Genomic DNA, 23,156 nt, shown 5'->3' with positions numbered 1-23,156 from the left:
CATTTAACTGGAAAATTCTTTTCATTGCCCCTTTTTGGTAATTTCTGTTTCAACAAGGAAAAACAACATAGAATCCTGGTTTAGCTCTACATTTTCATACAGTTTGAAATCAAACTGCAACTTTGCATTCCATTGTATAAGCATCACCAAATACTGTGTTTTCCTTGCAACTTGCATTTTTAAAGGGAATTAACTTGCAGGGCCGCAGCTTGAGAAACAGACTTGTAGCAAAATCATGATGTATTCTGTTTAATGAAGTTCAAGGAGCTCAGAATCACAGATCTAAATGGCACTGAATAAAAAGAGAAACATTAACAAGTGTTTCAATCAATTCAGTGTCTTACATGTATGCAAATGAAAGAAAGATAGAAGGGCAAACCTTCTTTCCCTGCCTCTTCTAGAACAGTACTGTATAGTAATACAGCTCTAGAGTGGCAGTCTTTTTAGCTGCTCACCCCTTTTTTAAACCAATTTTGTTTCACCATTAGGAATATTAATTGAAGGAGATCAAAGAGGTCTTTAAAGGTCAACTAAATGGTGTTTTGCTTTGCTTGCCGTCTCGCATGGCCTTAGGCTTATGGGACTTGAGCAAGGACCACGTCACCCTGAGCTCCATAGCACTGATGCACCAGTCCTGCTGTATGCTGCACCTTTCTGCATTCAAAAGTTGATGCTGATACTGCCACTTCAAAGGCTCCATTTCGCTTCAGGGGATTCTATCTTTAAAGCACTCAACATCAGTGGGAGGATTTTCACGTCATGTCACATCCTACTTTTGAAGTTTCTTGTTAATAGGGGTCGCCTTTGAAGACTTGCCGCTCCTGAGAAGTTTTTCTCCCAGTACTTCTTGTCGCTGGGACGTCTCTCACAAGATCTTTTTCATATCCCTCCAGAGGATTTTCTGCTTTAGGAACGTCCCTCAAGAGCTCTCTACTGCTTAGGTCTAGGCCCTAGAGGAGTTCATATCCTTTAACAAGGCCCTGACTGTGGGCCAGATCATGCAACCTCTAACCAGCATTGAGCTCACTGTAACTAACTCACCTGATTAAGATGGGTGTGATCTGGACAAAGCTTTATTTTAAGAGCAGATTTTGTCCTTCTCTGATTACACAAGTCAAGATAAAATTCTTAACTATTGCAAAAAATGAGGATTCATTGCTTGCTACAGTTAGCATTTTAATTAGAGATGGTCAATTCTGTTTCTGTGAAATTAGAACCTGTGTTTAAATCCTGAACCTTTTTGGAAGAAAATCACTTTTTGGTTTCTTTCCTCTCAATGTTGCACTTTCTTTCCTAGACTGGAAAATACCTTACCAGGCCTTACTGGAAACATAAATAAATAAATAGATACATAAGTAAATAAACATTTGAAAGCCTCTTCTGATGAGATTTGCAAACTCAACTGGTCCACATAAGAAGCCAAACTACACAGCACTTGTATGAAATAAGTTTCTCAGCTGTTTAGTTTATCCATGTGACCTAGTCGATATGAACACTGTCAGATGAATCATTTCAGGATGCTGGTGTGTGATTTTAGAGTCTATTCTAGTTCCTAGATATTTTTTATTTTACTGGATAAACTTCAAGCAAGTCTTTTTAAAAAAGATGAAATCAAATTTTTTTCCTGAAAGTTTGGGATACAGAAGCAAAAGGTAAACAAGGATTTTATAATATTTTAATATGTATGTGTATTGCATAATTTGATAACAATAGCAGTATTCTTCTAATTGCTTTTGATTTAGGAATGTGCTTTTAGCATTCTTTATAGTTAGATGTCTTTCTTGTTGCATGTATCTTTGTTTCCTTAATGGAGGACCTTAATACAGTACCTTGACTAAGATCTGAATCAATGATGGACGTTTCATGAGTGCAAAGGATCTAGAAGGAGAACTTAGAGAAGCAGGGAAGAAAGGCAGAGTTGGCTGAAATGTGTTTTGAAGTACCCAAGAGGAGAAAGAGAATGAGGGCAAAGCAGTAACTCGAATTATTGAAAGTGAAGGTGTGTGGTATTGCTTCAGATAAAGGGCTTAGAGGTAGTAACTGAGAAAAACTTTTTGGCAAGGGAGAAACAAACATATCCCCAAGAACTGGAAACAAACAAACAAAAACCACCAAAAAGAGCAGAATAAAACCAAACCAAGAAAGACAACAGGCAAGTAGAAAAGCTTAAAAAAATGGAGCCAAGAAGGCTGAGACAAACAGTGCACTTCTGAAGAAGGCTGAAAATTTGATGTGAAATTTCTTTTTAAAAATAAAATCACTCTAAAATCCTGCATTGTTGGCATGTCATGAAGTGAATTATGTGTAATAATTGATAATATGAAATTAACAGTATACTCTTTTACACAGATTTTCATACATTCAAGTTTTTGATAGAGAAATCATGCTGTTACTACTACCTGTAATGGCATGTCAAGAAAGTCTTTATTTTATAATTTTTACTTAAGGTAGAAAAGATCTGCAGAGAGCTCTTCAAGGTTTAACGGTGATTTTTTGAAAAGTAATAGGATGGTTTGAACAAGAAATAGTGCGATGTTTCACCTGGTAGTACAGTGGTACCAGCTGTATCACTCTGTAAAAAGTGCTCCTGGCAAAGAAGGATACTAAGAATCAAAACTCAATTAATTTATTTAAAAATTGAATAAAAGCAATATAACACAGCTTGAATACCATTTTATGTTGTGTTTTGAAACAGGTGCTTGTTTAAATAAAGTACTTGTTTTCATAAAACTTCCTTTTTTTTTTTCTGGAGAATCATTTCATTAAAAGATTCCAGCAATGTGCAGTCATGGCCGTTTCCCAAGGCTAAAAAAAGCCTTTAGTTTATTCATAATATGGTTGCTAATCTGACCAGCACTCATGCTGTCTCATCCTCTGACAGTCAAGTTTATGATGAAGTATGATTCTCCATTTTAATCGGGTTTGTTTAATATCTCCCACTTAAATTCTCAAATGCAATCTTCCAGCTCTGCCTTCAAAGACACTGTTTTCATCAGTAATGTCAACTGTTAACTAAAAATCAATAAAATTCTTTGCTTGTCGCACTCTTTCTGAAATCAAGACTCCTTCAATCACAAATTACTCACATACGCATTGTATGCAATAAATGAAGTTTTCCTCCTATAATGAGAGATTATCGTGATAAATATCAAACATGACTTTGAATGAAATGCAGAGCCATATGAGGCACGCTTAGCAGGCAATGCCATCTTGAATAATGTCAGAATCATTTCAGGATCTAGGAGAGAGAAGATAATTTGGAGCAGAAATAGCTATTTAAAAATAAAACTCACCAAACCATAAACAAACAAACAAACAAATAAATAAAGCTGCAAAGAACGGTTCCTCACAATGTTATCTAAAGTAATAAAATTCACTTGCTTTAAGCATCTATTAACCATAGTACGAAATATGGCCCAATTTACATAACTATTTAGCAGAATGTAAAATTTGGGTGATGTAAAGTGATTGCTAATTAGGCAGCTCATCTCAGTGGCAGTAGGCTTTACTGTTCTCCCTGATTTATTTTTTTTTGCAAGTAATCAGTATTTCCATACAAGATTTGGGATGGCAGGAACTAGTTGGCACTTCACAGAATCACAGAATGACAGAATGACAGCATGACAGAATCACAGAATGGCCAGGGTTGGAAGGGACCTCAAGGATCATGAATCTCCAACCCCCCTGCCACATGCAGGGCCACCAACCTCCACATTCTATACTACACCAGGCTGCCCAGGGCCCCATCCAACCTGGCCTTGAACACCTCCAGGGATGGGGCATCCACAACCTCTCTGGGCAGCCTGTTCCAGCACCTCACCACTCTCTGTAAAGAACTTCCCCCTGACATCCAACCTAAATCTCCCCTCCCTCAGTTTAAAACCATTTCCCCTTGTCCTGCAGTTATCTACCCTTTCAAAGAGTTGATTCCCCTCCTGTTTGTAGGCTCCTTTTAGGTATTGAAAGGCAGCAATGTGGTCTCCCTGCAGTCTTATCACTGCTGTGATGTGTTACAGCCACTTGGCCCTCCTGGTTTCGGCGGAGAAAACATCCTAATCCTTGCATTTCATAAGGACCAACCACACTATGGCACAGTCTGGTACTACTGGGAATTCTCTGCACAGGTAAATTGGTAAAAAGGCTATTTTGCACAGGTATTATTTTTTGTTACTTTTGTTACCTTTCTCCCCCCCTTGATTTGGGCTTTGCATCTTCAAAAACGTTTTAGGTCACATGCTAACGTTTTCATTTTAATTTCTTTGAAGATAACACAATTAGTGTATCGAGCTACCTAAGGGGTGATTAGGAGCAAATAATGGCTCTCAGTTATCGTTTCTCGCTCAGGCAAACAATGCTGCATTGTTTACAGTTCATTGTTGTTTTGAAGGTTATCTCAGTGATCACAAAGGCAAAAGATTGTTCTCTTTTGTTTTCAAGTGAAAAGCTGAGATTTTGGACTACAGACAAAATGGCAGAAAACCATTACTTTTTAGCAGAAAATGTAACACACTGCCAAATTGCTTTAGGTTTACACAAATCACTTGCTGTCTAGCACCACAAGAATAAATGACAGTGCAGGGACTGGATCTTGAATTTTTCATGCCAATTTCTGGCTAACTTTTTTAGACTGATTTCTTAAATTATCCTTAGCTTTGGCTATAGTTTTAAGTCATCATTTGGAAACTACTGTAAAGACAGTAAACACACATTACAAATTCTTCAAAGAGAAAGAACGTTAATATTTATCTTAAAAAGTAATCATTGGGAAGTTTTTATATTAGAGGAAAAAAAATGAAACAATTTCTCTTCACTAATAGCAGAGTAATATTACTGTTTTAGAGAAGGAATATTGCAAACACCATAAATCAGTTTATCTTAAATCTCTGCATTCTGTATATGATCCAGTCTTTAATATGTGGAGATGAGTTTTGCTTTAAAAGACACTGTCCAACCAAAAGTTGCTCTCTGTCAAGATCAGTAGGAGATCTTTGAATTACTGATAATTTAGAACTTAACGTTGATTATAAGTGTGTCAGCAACTGAAGTTCTGTCCCCAGTGTTTGAGTCAAGCCCAGAGTATATTCCATTCTTGGGCAAGTGTACTGACACAAGCAAAATGTCATCAATCAACTATTTACTTAAGGTAAAGTCTTTCGTATAGTCTATTTGTTATACCCATTCAAAGAAATGTCATGAAGAGTATAAAGCATGGATTCTTGTGCTTAAGAGTGGAGAATAATCTTAAGGACCCCCTAAATCAAAATTCTGTAGAGATATGTGATGCATTTTCATCACATTGTTTCTGAATCGCAGACTCTCATGATGGCTGAGGTTGACAGGGATGTCTGAATCCATCCGATCCCTCCCTGCTCCATCCAGTAGTGACACCCAGAGCAGAGTGCCCAGGCCCATATCCATGCACCATTTTGAGATCCCCCAAGAGGACTTCACAACATCTCTGGACAACCTGTGCCAATGCTCAGTCAGATATTCACTTACATTTCAGTTGCTTTTGTTCTTTCAGCAGTGTGACAGCTGCTTCCAAACACTTCGGGGGTAGACAATGATGCAGATGTGAATGGTATACAGAGACATATTCTCATCATGGTGCACCAAGCAACTGATAAGGGAAATGTGAAGGAAAGCTTACAAAAATGAATGCAGATGTTTGTTCACAGTGGGAACAGGTCTGATTTCTGCCAGAATTCTCTTCGCTGCTTTTTTTGTTACCCACACCTGTCTTATTCTCTTCACAAGGCAAAGAAAACAAAACCTATGTCCTGATGAAAATTATAGCCTCACAACAGCAAGATAATAAAAGTATAAAAAGATGGGATAAATAGATAGAGCATGCCAGGTCACTGAGGTGACACAAAGTTAGTGCCATGATTATGGTATTGTGAATTGTTTATCTTTAGTCACACTGTGATTCAGTGAAAGGTCTCTAAATAAACAGTAGGACAAAATTGTTTTTGCCCTCTCCCCTTCATTTCCTTTCTTGCTGTTGTGAGAATAAACCATGTGATCTGAGTGTATTTCTGATAACTATAATTAACATCTCAAGCTTTTCTGTAGAAAGAATAAACAGAATTAAACAATATATTTTTGAAAGGGAAGTGTCATGCAGCCAACAAAAAAATCCTTGCAGCTGATTGTAATGAAAGTTACTGTCCCGCTATCATGCAGCACTTAAGGGATCCTCCTTAGGGATGAATGATAAAAATCCCTGCCCAAAGATCACAGTGTAGATATGTATTAACTGGTAAGATGTAAGCAGGATGAGCACTGAGTGCCTGCAGCAAGACAGTGCATGATGGGTATTGATGAACAAAGAGAGAAACCATCACAGATCTGCTCATGAATGTGGACATGGTGAGGAGGTTTCACTGTCTCAAAGAGCTGAGATGCCCCTTTTAAAAGCTAGGAGCATCTCACATGGTGACTTCCAGGTGACACTAATAATGTTTGTTTTGTTATGTGGTGCACCTATGGCATTGCAGGCAGTGTCTCTGCTTGTTTCTGCAGTGTGGAGCTTCAGGTTGTGTGCTTGGTTCTGTAGTTATTCCTTCACACTCCATTTCTGGTTAATAAATGAAGCACAGGGTTGTTTTTGTGGTGTGTTGAGTAGATGTGTGCCTCCTTGCAGTAGCCATGGAAGCAGTTGGGAAGCATACCTCTCTGCTGGTGTATGAGTAAATGATGAAGCTGTTATAACAGTGCCTATCAGAAAGGAGAGAATAAACTGTATCTGAGGGCCATGTAAGGAAGAGTTTACACACATCATTCTCATCTCATGTGTCTTTGTGGCTTCCCATAGTCACCAGCTTGGACTGCCACACCAGTATCATTCATATTTCCCACCATTTCCTTTCTGCCGTTTCTCTTTCACTCCATCTCTCCATCTACTTATGATTTCCAAGCAGTTTTCACGAGGACGCTTTTTGATACCCCAGATCATCTCCACTGTCCTTCTTCGCATTGTTGAAGGCCACGTGCTGTATCCAGACGTGTAACACCAGGCTGTTGTTCAAGGAGCCAGTGCTTCCCTGTGCCTTTCTGCACGTTTCCTGTGCCTCTGACTGCTGCAGGGCATAATGAATTGATGGTTTAAAAAATCCTGTCCTCAGTGACTTTAAAACCTCTTTCCTGCATATATAAAAAAACAAAGGAGGTTTTAACAATGGAGAAACTAATGCCGCAATAATTTATTAAAAGCAGTACAACACTGAGTCACCAGTAAAAGCATGCAAATAAGCTGAACACTTGCTTCCTCAGAATCTGCACCCCAGAGCTTTTTGCCATTTCCCCACAGAACATCTGAGCACATGCTTGTTTCTGGGAGGGCTTTTTCCCCCTTAGCTTTCTTTGCCCTTGGTGAGCAGCTTGCTCCTGCTGGCTGAAGGAGCTCCTGGGTGACTCATGTCTCTTTTGTCCATGCTGATGCCTTTGGTCCTCTGCTGGTCATGTCCTATAGCTGTCACCCAGCCTCCTGCTGAAATATCTCTCTGTAGGTAAATGAGGGTGGCAAAGGCAAGGCGAGGGAGAAACACTTTAGTGGGAGAAATGCTGTAGTGGTTGACTCAACTCTCTTGCTTCCCCCACACAATTTGAAAGGCAAAATCTGCCACCCAGCTGTCTTTGCCATGTCACGCTACAACTGATACTCCCAGCTCCAAGATCTCACACAGTGAACAGCAACTCTCACATCTACTGATGAGTGTCACATCCTCTGCATTACCTCTCCCAGAGGCACCAGTATCTGGTGTCTTAAATCTCCTAGGCTGCTTGCAGCACCAGTGTCTCTTGCAGAGCTTGCCTGGCATCCCAGCCACGTGTCTACTAGTGTTTGCTTCACTCTCATCCCAGTATGGAGATTAAAGGCACCTCAGAATAAGCTCCTCCTTAGATACTTCTTTCTTTTTGCCCCAGTCTGCTGTATCCTATGGTAAGTGAAATAGCCTAGTGGGTCAAACCCTAATTTGTACTGAGCATTCTGTGGGCCTGAGCTGCTGTAAGCCAGCATGCTCTGATCTCTCAGCTCCAATTCCACAGATCAGGGGTCTGGCTATTCAAATCAGGATATAGGAAACCAGGGGTAAGGAAGGACTGGTTCATATGCAACTCTTGCCCTAATCTGCAGCTGAGGTGTGAGCGGTGTGTGGATCTTGGTTAAAAAGTCTCCCCAGGTTGCTATCAGCCTCTGATTTATTGACTGCTAATCATATGACATGGCTTGATCCGTAATATCCATAATATCAAAGTTTAAATGGCTTCCAAACCAAAGCAGTCCTGCGTGAGCTTACGGTGACATCCATGCAAATGAACTGACTTGTTCTCACCTTTCCTCTGCTTCCCCAGGTAGTAGAAGAGCTCTTTCTCCCATGAGCTTTGGAATGGCAATGCCAATGAACCTTATGAGTTGTACTCTGCCATAATTAATAGCAGTATTCCAGCTTATTGGAACAAACACGCTCTACATCTGCCTTACAGCTCTTCACAGATGAGTGAGGAAACACCTAAGCTTCTTCTTAACAAATATCTTTGTTTCTAATGCAACTATAGGCAGAGGCATCATTAGTAGAATTTAGTAATCATGTTACACAGCTGTGTTATTAGATAATGCTTTAAAGTAGACTCAAGATGGGTAACCCCATAGGCACACAGCCCAAGCAGGCTTGGCTCACACAGTGTTGTCCTGTGATAGGCATAGGGAATCCCCACGCAAAAGTCCTTGTAATTTGAGGCCATCTGAGCAATTCTTACAGGATGGGGGAGAGATGCATCCCCCTCTTCAACAATATGGCTGCACAAGAAAGGTGTGCGTACTGCATTGTGACACTGAAAGCAGCCCTTCATTGGAAATGCTGGGCTTTGATTTACTGCTGTTTACCATTCTTTTGTGTTCTGAAAGTGGAAACCAACCAAAGTGCTGAGTGAGTTGTGTGGCACACCAAATCCTTCTGGCGTGGATCATTTCTCAGAGCTGAACTTGGCCTCTCTTTCCCCTTCTGCTTTTGGTACCACTTTAGTGAAGATATTGCCTGCTGGGCCTGCAGCTAATTTGTGCTCTCACAGAAGAAGTGTTCCACAGTGTGCTAAAAACAGAGGCAAAACTCCAAAAAACCAGTCAGAAGGCAAAGCCTGATTTCTGATTAACGAAAATACTCTCTGTTCTGAGCACCACTAGAGACAAATGTGCCCCTCCTTACAGTGGGACATATACAGAGGCACTAAAATGTGCTCAGAAACTCAGAAATTTGGCTCTGTTTAAGTGAGTAACTGTCACTGAAATCAATGGGAATAAGTTGTGTAATTATCACTGAAGATCAGGGCCATTGAAAGCAAAGCAATTTTAAGAAACCATCCACTGTAACTTTAAAATGGTGCTTTATTTTAGAGTTAAACTGTAGATAATACACCATTACAACGGCACACTGCAGTCCTTGGAGAACTTTTAAAGTATCCACTTTAGGGAAGAACTGCTTTAATTCCAGTGTGCAGGGAGCATTTGGGCAGTCCTTGCTTAACATCCCTGTGCTCTCTGGTGAATCATTTAGGTCTTTTTGTCTCTGTTCCAACCTGAAAAGTGGGAGAAGGTGCCATAGACCAAGGCACCAGGGAGTGCTCAGACACTGTGATGATGATGACAATGAGAAAAGGGCATTTTAAGCATCTGGATAAATCACAGCTTAGATACTACAGGAGGGCAAGCATGGCACTTGTGCCAGGTAGTATTCGTATACCAACCTCTCTGGTATCCCATTCTTTCCTACTGGAAGTTTAGCTCAGGGATTCATGTTCCTACCACCAATCTTTCCCAGTTTACTGGCCTGTTTCTGAGGAATTATTAAAACTTCTAACTCAAGACCACTCAATATATCGACACACAGATTTCTTGATTCTGTATTCTGTTTAACATCTCTTTCCAAAACACTATTTCCATTTACTGCTAGCTTCCCCTATTAAATTTTTTAATTAGTGAGGATCAAGCCAAGCTGGGGGCAGAGAAACAGAGGGAGCACATAGATTTCTTATTGAGCTGCCTTGTCTTTTAACCTGCTTATAATGTTAGTCATCCTGTGCATGAGTTAGGGAAATGTTCCTCCAGCTCTGATAATGATAGACTACGATATACTTAAAAAACTATTTAAAATGGTGAGGTCTGATACCAAAGAGCAGAGCAGAACTCAGTTAACTCTCATCTCTTCCACTGTTCAACATAGTGTGTGAGTACTGTGTCTTAAAGAAAGACCACTGCAAGCTTTGTCTATAAATGGTTTCCCTTTCTGCACTCTACCCACCTTGACCACCTCTTGCAGTCAGTGTGGTACTTCTACCACAGCAGGTACTAGACCTGCTGTTCACAAACAGGGAAGGTTTGGTGGGAGATGTGGAGGTTGGAGGCTGTCTTGGACAGAGTGATCATGAAATGATAGACTTCGTGATTCATGGTGGAGCCTGGAGGGGGAATAGTAATACTGCTACCTTGGACTTCAGGAGGGCGGACTTTGAATTGTTCAGGGGACTAATAGGGGGAGTCCCCTGGCATTCAGTCTTAGCGAGCAGAGGGGTCCAAGAGAGCTGGTTGCTCTTCAAGAAGGAAGTCTTAAGGGCGCAGGAGCAGGCAGTCCCCCTGAGCTGCAAAATGAGCCGGCGGGGAAGAAGACCGGCGTGGATGAATAGGGAGCTATTCCTGAGGCTCCGGGAGAAAAAGAGAATCTACCGCCTGTGGAAAGAGGGACAGGCCACTCAAAATGAATACAGGGAAGTTGTTAGGATGTGTAGAGGTGAAATCAGAAAGGCAAAAGCCCAGCTTGAATTTAACCTAGCCGCTGGTGTGAAAAGGAATAAGAAACTCTTTTATAAATACATTAACAGTAAGAGGAGGACAAAGGAGAATATCCACTCTTTGCTGGATGAGGCTGGGAATGTGACCACTGAGGATAAGGAAAAGGCGGAGGTTCTGAATGCCTTCTTTACGTCTGTCTTTAAAAGTCAGACCAGTTATCCTCAGGATACCCCTCTCTCTGACCTGGTAATCTCGGCCGGGGAGCACACTAACCCCCCTGTGATTCTGAAAGAAACAGTCAGAGACCTACTGCTCCAGCTGGACTGTCACAAGTCGATGGGGCCAGATGAGATCCACCCGAGAGTGCTGAGGGAACTGGCAGAGGTGATAGCTGAGCCGCTTTCCATCATCTGTCAGCGCTCCTTGTTGACTGGTGAGGTCCCAGAAGACTGGAGGCTTGCCAATGTGACTCCCATTTATAAGAAAGGTCGTAAGGAGGATCCGGGGAACTACAGGCCTGTCAGCCTGACCTCGGTGCCAGGGAAGGTTATGGAGCAGATCGTCTTGAGGGAGATCATGCGGCATGTGCAGGGTGACCGGGGGATCAGGCCTAGCCAGCATGGGTTCATGAAGGGCAGGTCCTGTTTGACCAACCTGATCTCCTTCTATGATCTAGTGACCCATCTGGTGGATGAAGGAAAGGCTGTTGATGTGGTCTACCTAGACTTCAGCAAAGCCTTTGACACTGTCTCCCACAGCATTCTCCTGCAGAAGCTGGCAGCCCGAGGCTTGGATGGGTACACTCTTGGCTGGGTAAGGAGCTGGCTGGAGGGCCGGGCACAGAGAGTGGTGGTGAATGGAGTCAAATCCAGCTGGCGACCAGTCGTGAGTGGTGTTCCGCAGGGGTCAGTGCTGGGGCCTGTCCTCTTCAATATCTTTATTGATGACCTGGATGAGGGCATTGAGTGCACCCTCAGTAAATTCGCAGATGACACCAAATTGGCTGGAAGTGTGGATCTGCCTGGGGGTAGCGAGGCCCTACAGAGGGATCTGGACAGGCTGGTGAGCTGGGCTGGAGCCAATGGGATGAGTTTCAACAAGGCCAAATGCCGGGTCCTGCACTTCGGCCACAACAACCCCAGGCGATGCTACAGGCTTGGGGCGGTGTGGCTGGAGGATTGCGTAGAGGAAATGGACCTGGGGGTATTGATTGATGCTCGGCTGAACATGAGCCGACAGTGTGCCCAGGTGGCCAAGAAGGCCAATGGCATCCTGGCTTGCATCAGAAACACTGTTGCAAGCAGGAGCAGAGAGGTGATTGTTCCCTTATATTCAGCACTCGTGAGGCCGCACCTGTGTCCAGGTACTGTGTCCAGTTTTGGGCCCCTCACTGCAAGAAAGATATTGAGGCCCTGGAACGTGTTCAAAGAAGGGCAACAAAACTGGTGAGGGGTCTGGAACACAGGCCATATGAGGAGAGGCTGAAGGAGCTGGGAATGTTCAGCCTGGAGAAGAGGAGGCTCAGGGGAGACCTTATTGCTCTCTATAACTTCCTGAAGGGAGGTTGTAGTGAGCTGGGGGTCGGCCTCTTCTCTCGTGTCATTAGTGATAGGACCAGGGGGAATGGTTTCAAGCTATGCCAGGGGAGATTCAGGCTGGACATGAGGAAGTATTACTTTTCAGAAAGGGTGGTCAGGCACTGGAATGGACTGCCCAGGGAGGTGGTGGAGTCACCGACCCTGGGGGTGTTCAAGGAAAGACTGGATGTTGTGTTGAGGGACATGGTTTAGTAGGAGCTATTGGGAATAGGTGAACGGTTGGACTGGGTGATCTTTTAGGTCTTTTCCAACCTTAGTGATTCTATGATTCTATGATTCTGTCACCATGGTGTTCCTCACCTAATCTCATCCCGTATCTGTGTGAGGTTTGCAAATTGTTGGCTCAGAAAACCGAGCTGAAAATTTCATGCTATCTTTGCGTGGGTGCAGATGCCTCTTCTACAGTGTGCAGAAAGGGGAATTCAAAACAAGTGCTGAGAGCCACACTCCATGCCTGGGCCTGCTGCTACAGGCTGCTGTTTGGCTAGCAGCACTAATCAATCAGCCTTCGGGAGTGGACAGAAAGTATTTTCAGCCAGCAGGCTGAGCCATAAAATCTAAAACTCAGCAAGAGTTGCTTCTAAGTAGTGTGAAACAAACTAGTGAAAATTAATCCTGTGTATCTGCAGGGGCTTTTAGGTTAGATTCATTTTTAAGATAGAAAACAAAGGACTATTTCAGCAGCAGTCACAAAGGGTTTTTCACTTTGACTTATCACTTGAAAGTGTTTTTGGATGAAAAAATGAAAGGTTTAAAAGAAAGAAAAAATAAAAGAAGAGGGGACATAAAAAGAAAGAAGGAAAGAAAGAAGAGAAGGGAGGGAGGGAGAGAGGAAGGAAAGAAGGAATCTAGAACTGCAGCAAAAGAGGGCTTTGAGGCAGTGTGTCAGTATGAGGGAGATTATGTCCCTCATAAATGACGGGTGTTTATTTAATAGCTTTCAAGTGAATTTAAGATTCAGCTCCATGCTATTATTAAGCAAGTGCTAAGGGAAGGAAGAAAGCAGTCATGCACACGTCTGCGTCAGCAAGGTTGTGGATGCCCCATCCCTGGAGGCATTCAAGGCCAGGCTGGATGTGGCTCTGAGCAGCTTGGTCTACTGGCTGGCAACCCTGCACATGGCAGGGGAGTTGAAACTAGATGATCTTTAAGGTCCTTTTCAACCCAGTCCACTCTATTACTCTTATGATTCTATAATTTCCCAACCTTCTGAAATCTTTTAAGCTAAGCAGTGTCCAAGAAAGAAAGGAAAGAAAGGCCTGGAGAGAAAGCATCTTTGCATTGGTATTCTTTCTTCTATCAGCATCAGCAGTGGCTGAAATGTTACTCTACAACAGAAATAAAGATGAAAGAGTCAGGGAAGAATTTGAGGGAAAATAAATGCATCTCCTTGTTCCTCTCCCTTCCTGTCCTCAGAAGATTTTGATTAGGCTGCTGTCTGACAAGCCTGAAGGAAGGACCTCTGTTGCTCATCTCAGTCTTATGGACTTGTGCCAAGCTTCTGGTCATATTTATACTGACTTGTCCCTAGCAGAATAGAAAAAAACAGTCCTATTTTTAGCAAACACAAAGATCTAGCATATGGCCTGCAGTCTATCATCCTGAGCCCTGAATGCCACGTTGTATAAGAGGAACAGGGTTATTCAGGATCATTGCCTGTACAGGAGGACCTCCAAGGACAATCTCCATGGTATCAGTTTGTCAAGGGGTGATGCTCTTTCTTCCGAGCCCATGCATCATCTTGCTTAATGACAGTAAAATCTTTCACATGAAGCAAATATTGTGGTCCTTACTACTTTTGGTCAGGTTTCTAGATTTACAGCATCTGTGACAGTGGCTAAGATTTTTCAGAAGGATGTCTATGTTAATAGTATGTTATGTCCATATCTTCCAAAAAACTGTCTATGCAGTATGTGCGTATCTTTTAAAAAGCTGGTCATGTTCATGAAGCCTTACTGTGAATTCCCTGGTCAACCAGCCAAGCATATGAGATGCCTTAAGAAAATGTTGACCACAAGGTGATCTTCCTTTTTAAATACTTTAACTATGTGCTTTGATATTCTCTGCCACTGCTTGAATATATTACCCAGAAAATACGGGCAGTGGAAATCCATTGGTTATTACTGCTCTAAAATTGTAGTATTATCGTGCAGAAGCATAGAGAAAAGCATATTTTGATTTAAATCTTTAACTACAAGGATATAGCAGAGTATATCCATGATGTGGGTTCTAGTTAATGCCTGTAGATGGCATTGCTGTGGTCTGCTCAGAAAATAAAGTGTGATGTTTAGTTGTACTGAAATGTTAATTCCAGATCCATATCCCTTCTATTTTGACCTGATTTTTTTTCCCTAGTAGGCCCAATTTTCCATGGTTCATCAACATGTAGTGTTTGGATATGACAGTAGACCAGTATCTTCAGACTAGTATCACTGTAGAATTTCTAGATGGAATCTGTTTGTTCAAGACAAAATGTCATGTAGACTCAGTGTTCGGTGTAGTTATTTGAGATTCTACTGTCCTCAAATTAGATGATGCTGTCACATCCCCTGTCATACTGTCTCAAACTTCACCTACTCCTAAGATAGCCACAATATGAATTTTTCTCTGAAAGTGTCCACCAATTCTGAAGATAGTCTAAGGTGTCAAGTTTGGATAAAAGATGTCTTCAATACAAAGCTCTGTATACTTTCAGTGCAATGCTTAGATGAGGCACGTCTCTCGATGAGAGAAATCTCTTGCCATATTAGCCCTCCAAACTGAGTTGGAGGCATCTTGAGATATTTTTGGGCAAAAGCTTCCCCAAAATTGCCTAGCTTGGTGAGAATATTATGATAAATGAATATTCATAAATATTTGCTAAGAAATTTTGCATTCCTAAGGGAAGGGTGTCGTTAAGCAGTTCTTGTTTTTATGTTAATCGTTGCTTCCTTTACAACATGTCCTCTTCTTTCTGTGTTAGGGAAAGAAACATCCATATTTAGTCACAATATGTGCCTTTACCCATCTCTTTCAACCATATCTATGATGTTACCTAGCTTTCAGGTAGGGTGAGTTCATCTTAATAAAAATAACATAAAAATTCAAATTTTCACAAGATGTGAAATTACACTTCATTTTTTCCATACAAAAATTGTTACAGTCCCTGAATTTCCTAAATATGCTTTTGCTTGTTTGGTTTGTTGTTTTTGTCTTTGTTTTTGCTTTCATTAGAAGTGAATTCTTTCTCTCTTTGCAGGCTCTGGCAACTTCTCTGTTTCCTTCTTCATTTCTTTTATGGACGTGTGCAATCCTATTCTATCTACAACTTTTCTGAGTAAACCTCAGACAAATAATTTGTCTGCTTCCAGACAGTGCTCCCCAACAACTTTATTCTTCATCCATTCTAAAAGGCTTCTGCCTCACCTGTAGCAGTAATCTCCTGAATAAATTCCTTACGTACCAAAAATAGCCCCAAAGTTGTTTCTACTGATCATAACCTGCTGAATTAGAATTTTATGGTGGTTCAGGAGCAACTATGCCACATCTGCAGTATAGAACAAGGGAAGGTCTGAGTCTGGGAAACTTAGAGCTTTCCCAAAATGAGCCATCCCCACTTTTAAGTCAGTGCTTGAGGCTTACACATTGCTTGTGTATACAGTAACAGTGACACACTGGCCTGAATCTGCTGTATTGTATGTATAGTATACAACTGCACACACTGTCCTGGTTTCAGCTGGGGTAGGGTTAACTTTCATCCTAGTAGCCAGTATGGTGTTGTATCTTAGATTTACGATAAGAATAATATTGACAACACACTGATGTTTTAGTGTCTATATTATATTCGTAACACCCTTGAAAACTGAAGGATGAAAACAATAAGCATGCCTGATTTTCTCCCCTTCCGTTCCTGACTTCTGACAATTGCCAGCACTTAAAAACAGGTCCAAAAGAAGATAGAAGACTGGCACTGTAAAGCAGGAGTGTCTAGTGCAGTGGAGATTACTGCAATATAACATTAGCATTAGAAATAAGAGAAGAGCAGCTTAACAGTTTTTCTGCATGAGGGCAGTTCTAAAAATTGATCTGAAATGGGTAGGCTAATGGATTGGCAGACCTGCCATTATACAGTCTGCAAAGGGTTTCAGATGTTAACACCTGACTTTCAGAGATCTCACAATCATAGAATCACAGAATGGTTTGGATTGGAAGGGACATGAAAGGTCATCTACTTCCACTTCCAAACCCATGGACAGGATTGCCAACCACCAGATCAGACTGCCCAGGACCCCATCCATCCTGGCACTGAGCACCTCCAGGGATGAGGCATCCACAAATGTTTAATTCTGATTAACATTGGAGGTGTTTACTGAGAATTTATGATCAGAAAAATATAGCATCTGTTAGAGATGGAGATGCTCCTAAAAAGCTGCATTGTCCTCAAGTGAGATGCATCTAAATACAGTATAGGTCCAATCGAAGGACCTCTTGGTAATCACATCTGCTCTGAGCTTGGTGGTTAAGGCCTCTCTGTAATTCAAGATGTTTTCAAACTTCTCCTTTGCAAACTCTACACTCATTCTTAGTTCCCCCATTGGCCTGATGCTGCCTTTGAGCAACAGCCAATGCTGTTTTCTTCCTTCTTTTGTCTGACTCTTCAGCAAACTCTCATTATCCCTCCTTGATTTCCACAGACCTTGAAAGGGAACTGGATGGCAAGTATTTATTGTGGATGCCCATCATGGGGCCCGTCGGTTCTGCCAGCTATTCCCATGCCCCTTTGATGTTGTTGAAATCTAATTCCTTGTGCAGTGGGGGCTCCGCACCCCAGAGCACATTGTGCATCCCAGAGAGCAACAAGCCCTGATTGTGCTGCCAGTCAAAGCACAGCAGAGATGCTGCTGAGGCTGATAATGGGAGCTACAAAGGTAGCTGAGATTACAGGCTAGGGAGAGGAGGGAGGGAAAGACAGACAAACCATATTGGAGTTCAGTGGATGAGAAGAATAGCCAAGCTCTATTGGAGGACAGAGGAAAAGAAAAGGAGTTTCCATAGAGGAGGTGGAAAAGGAATGGTGTTTTATCAGTTGCATAAAGGGCTGGGATTTTTCTTTGAGCGCTGACAGACCTTCTGTTTTTTGAACTGGTTCATTGGCTTCCAGCCCAACATTTATGCTCCAAGGCAAGCTACTGCTTGCAGTTCTTTTGAGACGGAGGGAGCACGTTAAAAATACTGACATTTTTAGAGATTATCAGCTGACTTCAGTAAGGTAAAAATTAAGAATTTGTATATTTTTTTCTCGCTTTTTTTCCCTCCCTTTCTTCGTCACCCCTGTGTTTTTAACCACCTGCATTTAGTTAGCTAAAATCAAAACCTTCTTTTTCCCTATTTTAGAAATTTCCAGCTGGGGAAGGGACTTTGAACAGGGGCAAGGCCACGAGCCTATCCAGGGACGAGTGAACTGAGGGATTATGAAGAGGTTACTGATTAGCTGGAGGACATATTTAGAAAAAAATGAGATGAGAAATTCATTGAAAGTGGATTTTTAAAAATAAATTTAGTGGACTTTTAGCTTTTCGTTGTATTTTTTTTTTCCCATGAAACATATCTGTTATATAGTGTGTTTTTATGTAACTATATGCCACTAACTAATTGTACTATGAATATTTATGTTGACCCATCCATTCAATTTATCCATTCAGTTTTCCCAAGAACAACAAACACCATATTTTGTAATTAAAAGTAACCTGAGCAGTAAAACTGGGCTTCAGATTTAAACATCTGTATTTTGGTAGTGGCAGGACTTGAGATTTTCTTATCAACATGTAATAGGACTGAGAATGTAGCAGTGAGCTACAATTGTGCACACACAAAGAGCGAAGGGAAGAATGCCCTCTTCAGTGAGATTTAAGTAATTTGTTTCAATAAAATGAAAAAGGAAGCAATATTTGAAAGGCAGGTAGGAAAGAGTTGGAGGGAAAGAAAGTCATTTGGATATCCAAGTTTCATTTTCAGTTCTTAGCTGATTCATGATGTGCTAAAAATCACTCCACAGACCTCACATGTCTGTGTCCCTGCACTTTCTAGGTCCTTGGCAATGCATCCTCAGTTTGACTCTCCACTCCCTAGATCTAAATCCATGAAGGCAAATACCAGTGTCAATATGGATCTCTAGTAACAAAATGTGGTACAGATATTAATGGGATAGATAATCACTTGTGTTCCAATTTTTACTGTACATTACATGCAATATTCATATAGTCCCTCCACAGGTTATTCTTTGGTACATCCTGTTGTCCTTGTTCTTCAGACTCCTTTCAGCTCTGTATTTGGAAATCACATAGCACAGGTAAAGGGATGTGACAACATGAATAATAAATTCTGAAGATATAAAAGGGCATGCTGAGCAAACGTGCACATTTTCTTTCTTTGCATATACTTTCTTTATGCTACGTACTTCAGACTGAGCAAATATTATAACAGAAGTTGTTAGATAACTTATCCCATTAAAAAAAAAAAAAAAGATATTTATGGAATATTATTCCTTAATTGTATCCACTCATTTTTTAATCTATATTTGATCTGCATTCTGAATATTGACTTTTCCAACATGTGCTAGATGAACAATCAGGTCAAAATCTCCTTATTGCAACTATGTTGTGCTGAAATGATCTGTAATGCCATGACAGAATTTGTTTATGACATAAATATTTGCATCTCCATTTTCATGGAGCATTCCTGTTGTGCCACCTGGCATGAAAAATTCACTCTGCTTATTCCTTAAAACAGTGACCTCTGCTTATCATGGCCCTGTCCAACATGAAACATACTTGCAGTTGGACTTGTCATGATGACACATTTCCCTAAAATAAGCAAAATTCAACCACTTTGAAACCACTCTATTGAGACCTCTGCTGTTCCCTGGAATGGTTTTGCTATGATGTGCTTACTAGTAATTGTTTTGTTTTAAACAGTGACGTATTGGATTAAAAATTGAAAAAAGAAAAAAAAAGAAAAAAAAAGAAAAAAAAAAAGAAAAAATCAAATGAATTTATTTATATACGCTCTTCCTTTTAGTTTTACTGTGTTAATTTCAGTATTGTCCTTTAACTTGCATCTTCACAGTGCCTGCTCTGACAGGTCAGCCCTTGCAAATGATGGTAAACCAGACCTGAGATTAACATCTAGCCACTTAATAGTCTGAACAGCAATAAATACTATCTACTAACTGCATATGAATTAGTGGCACTAGAACTAATGAGAAGTGGGATTTCTTGGAGATATGCCATTGCACAGCAATGTCTCCACTGATAAATACGTTTTCACTTTTCAATGAAATATAATTATTTGAACTCCTTGTGCTTATTTGGTTAAGCAATTACATCACCAAACTGGTCTCTTCACTCCAAAAACTGCCAAAAAAAATCCACATTATTCATAAAACAGTGACAGAATGATGTGTGACTTTATTGTCCTTAGAAAGTCCTTAGAAAGCTGTAGCGGTTATTTACTTTCTTTTTAGTGAAGTGCTTGAGACCATCTACAACATTCTCCTGCAGAAACTGGCTGCTCCTGGTGTGCATGGGGTATGTAGAGTTTGTTGGGTGAAGAACTGCCTGGATGGCCAGGCCCAAAGGGTCATCGTGAATTATGTCTGTCTGGAGCCGGTAACCCATGGTGACCCCCAGGGCTCAGTCTTGGGGCCAGTTCTCTTTAGCACTTTTAATAATGATCCAGATGAAGAGATTTAGTGCACCCTCACACACAGTATCGACTTTTGAAGGCTGGAAAGCTTTGTAGTGCATCTGGATACAGCGATGGGCTGAGTCCAGTTGTATGACATTCAACAAGGCTAAGTGCTGCATGGTTTAAAATTTGCTCTGATCTCTCTGTGAACCTAAAAAATTCATAATGAACTAAAATTTTGGATTAGACCTTTTCTTCATCTCTCTTGTGATAATATGGTGTAATTATTTTTTTTTCCCAAATATTGTTTGTGAATGATGAAAACTGTATACTGCAAAGGGAAACTGTAAGTTGTATTTCTGTTTTTGCTATAGTAGCAGACAGAAATTTATTTCTTCCTCCCAGGTGAGAGGGGTTGTGCACCAGAAGCCTGTCCTGGCCAAGACTTGATTTCATGAAAAGGGATTACCCACAAAACAGCACAGCTGCCATCAGCCTGACAATTCACAAAGGATCATCTCCTAGTGTCTCAGAAGAGTGTCTTTCCACCTGTGATGTGGCTTATGTTACCTGCAGCTTCTGGACAGAAAATGAGATCAGTGAGAGAAAGACTTCAAAGTCATGTAGTCTTCTGTGGAGAAAATACAGTCGTGAGGAAAAATTATCTGCAGCTTCTCCTTCTCAAAAGAAGTTTCAAAATTTTTGGTCAGCAAGAACAAAAACTACCAATGAATTAAGAACTACTGGTGCAGAAACCACGAGCATGTCTGACTCATGCACAGGCCTTTCCATTCTGATCCACAAGGATACCTCCCGCTTTGAGCTCTTTGAAACAGGACTTTTAGTGTTGTATCATGTTTTGATCTTGTCATACCTCACATGAGAAATTCTTACTCTTTTTTTTCCCTCTTTTCTCCCAGATATCTTTAAACAAATAGAAATCATGTGATTTGACTGCTGGTACCTGCCCCTCTTTGCCTCCTGAAAGGTTATGCCTTCCACCTTTTTTCCTTTGGCCAGGTGGCACATTTTTCAATCTTAAGGATCTCCTGTAGTTAACTGAGCAACACTGCCTTTGTTTAGGAACATTATTATATTTTGAGGATTTGCAGCTTTGCTTAGTAATGCACTGCAATGCCTTCTGATTCAGAAGTTATCTGAGGACATGCTTAGAGCTCTCTGACCTCACAGATTTTATATGACCAGGCTCTTCACTATTGTTTATTCATGTGAACAAATGAGTGGAGGTCTATGTGCCTAAAACGAGGTCTCTGTTGAAGGATGTAGCTAAAAGAGTCTTACAGAGTAGTATAACTTTAGTATGTTTGACTGGCTAGCCTTGGTAATGCCTTTTTTTTTTTTTCTACTAAAGGTTAAGGTAGATATTAACAAAAGATTAAATAGAGTATTAAAAAAAAGAATTTTTAAAAAATGTAGAAAATTAGCAAGCTGGAAACATAAACTTGTATATTTTCAATAAGTTGTGATTCTTCATTCTGTGGGGTGTAAAATTGTCCCTGAATAAGAAATACCATAGCCTAAACTGAGTCTTTTAAAGGAGAAACATATGCCCCGTTATCATTTACACATTCAGGCATCTTATTAGATTGCAGACATTTATCTTTTGTCATAATTCAGCAGAAAATTCTATTTGCAATAGAAAATTAATTTTCTTAATTATGGCCTCCTACAGACATTCTAATGATTTGTTGTCAACATAAATTATCAAGAGGTGTTACACTGTGCAAAATTAAAATTTAACATGTAATCATATTTTATGGAAAATACAGAATCTTCTTGTATCCTTTACCTCTGTGTCCCTCTAAGAGACTTTCATTTGTTTGATATATAGCAGCAGAGGGAAGATACTCGCTTTTATTATTTTACTTTCAGGTACCACTATTCTTGCTTATTAACACTTCAAATGAAATTCTAATGCTTTTTCTCGATTTATTTATGCATTGCCAGGTCATGCCAGATCCTAAATAGATTTAGCTCTCACAGAACTCAGGATGTATTTAAGGATTTAATCTACTGACATTTTTATTTGGCAGAATATTTCCATTGCTTTTCACTGATAGTCTCTAAAGAAAATGTAATCCAAATATAATTAATGATTAAAGAACTTTTCATTTGAAAGGCAAAAACTTTTACTACTAAGAAAAGAAACTATGCCAGCAATTTGGCAAAGTATTTGATTAGTTTTTTAAGTAATGAGCTAGACAGCTGAGGAATGCAGTGGAGCCCTCTTTAGTGACGTGTTTTAAGTCTGATGATTGAGTAAACATGTGGGAATAATGATATGGATGGATCTGAAAAGCAAAGGGCTTATCTAGATGATAATTTTGCCCATTTAGCATTCTTTACAGTCCAGTGCTCTTAGTGAATTCACTCTCATGAAGAAGAATTACCTAGCCAATGTCCTAGAGAATGTGAACTAAGTATGGATCAGGGAAGCAAACCAAAATATTTTTCCATCTTATAACTGTATGGTGCACCTAGTGTTGAATATGATCTCAGCTGAAGGAAAATTCTGAAAATATTAATCAAGGTAGTGACATCAGAGGATATTATGAATGTCTTGTACTCAGTTTAGATAAACTAAAAAGGGAGAGAGTGGTGGAGGGACCTTTGGCTGTGGATGAACCAACATGAGCACTATGTTTAGTTGCACATGAAAGGCTGAAAACCTGGAAGACCTGAACGAATAGGTGGCATAGGAAAGAATGAAAAATTATTGTAAAAAAACTAATGGAACATATGATTCAAATTTGATTGCCAAATAATAGAAAGCTTTAGTAAGAATTGATCCTACTTTGTTATATGTGTCATTCTTATCCTGACATAGGAGGAAGATACAGATCCTGAGCCAAGGACCAGCTGGAAAATAGTTTGCACCATAATGAAATATTCATGGATCATGATAACATACAGTTCTCTTTGCTAATTTTTATATTGAAAGCAGTAAAGCTATTTAAAAACAAAAGTCACAGCTGATGAGTTTCAATCCTTAACTTAGGTTCTTTTAATTAAAAGCTCAATAGACAAAAAGCTACACTAAGTTTATCTCTGGACTAATGGAGCACAACATTTCACTTGTTAGA

The sequence above is a fragment of the Lagopus muta genome, chromosome 3 (assembly GCF_023343835.1).
Source record: "Lagopus muta isolate bLagMut1 chromosome 3, bLagMut1 primary, whole genome shotgun sequence".
Lineage (NCBI taxonomy): Eukaryota > Metazoa > Chordata > Aves > Galliformes > Phasianidae > Lagopus > Lagopus muta.
Note: the sequence above shows the minus strand (reverse complement) of the source record.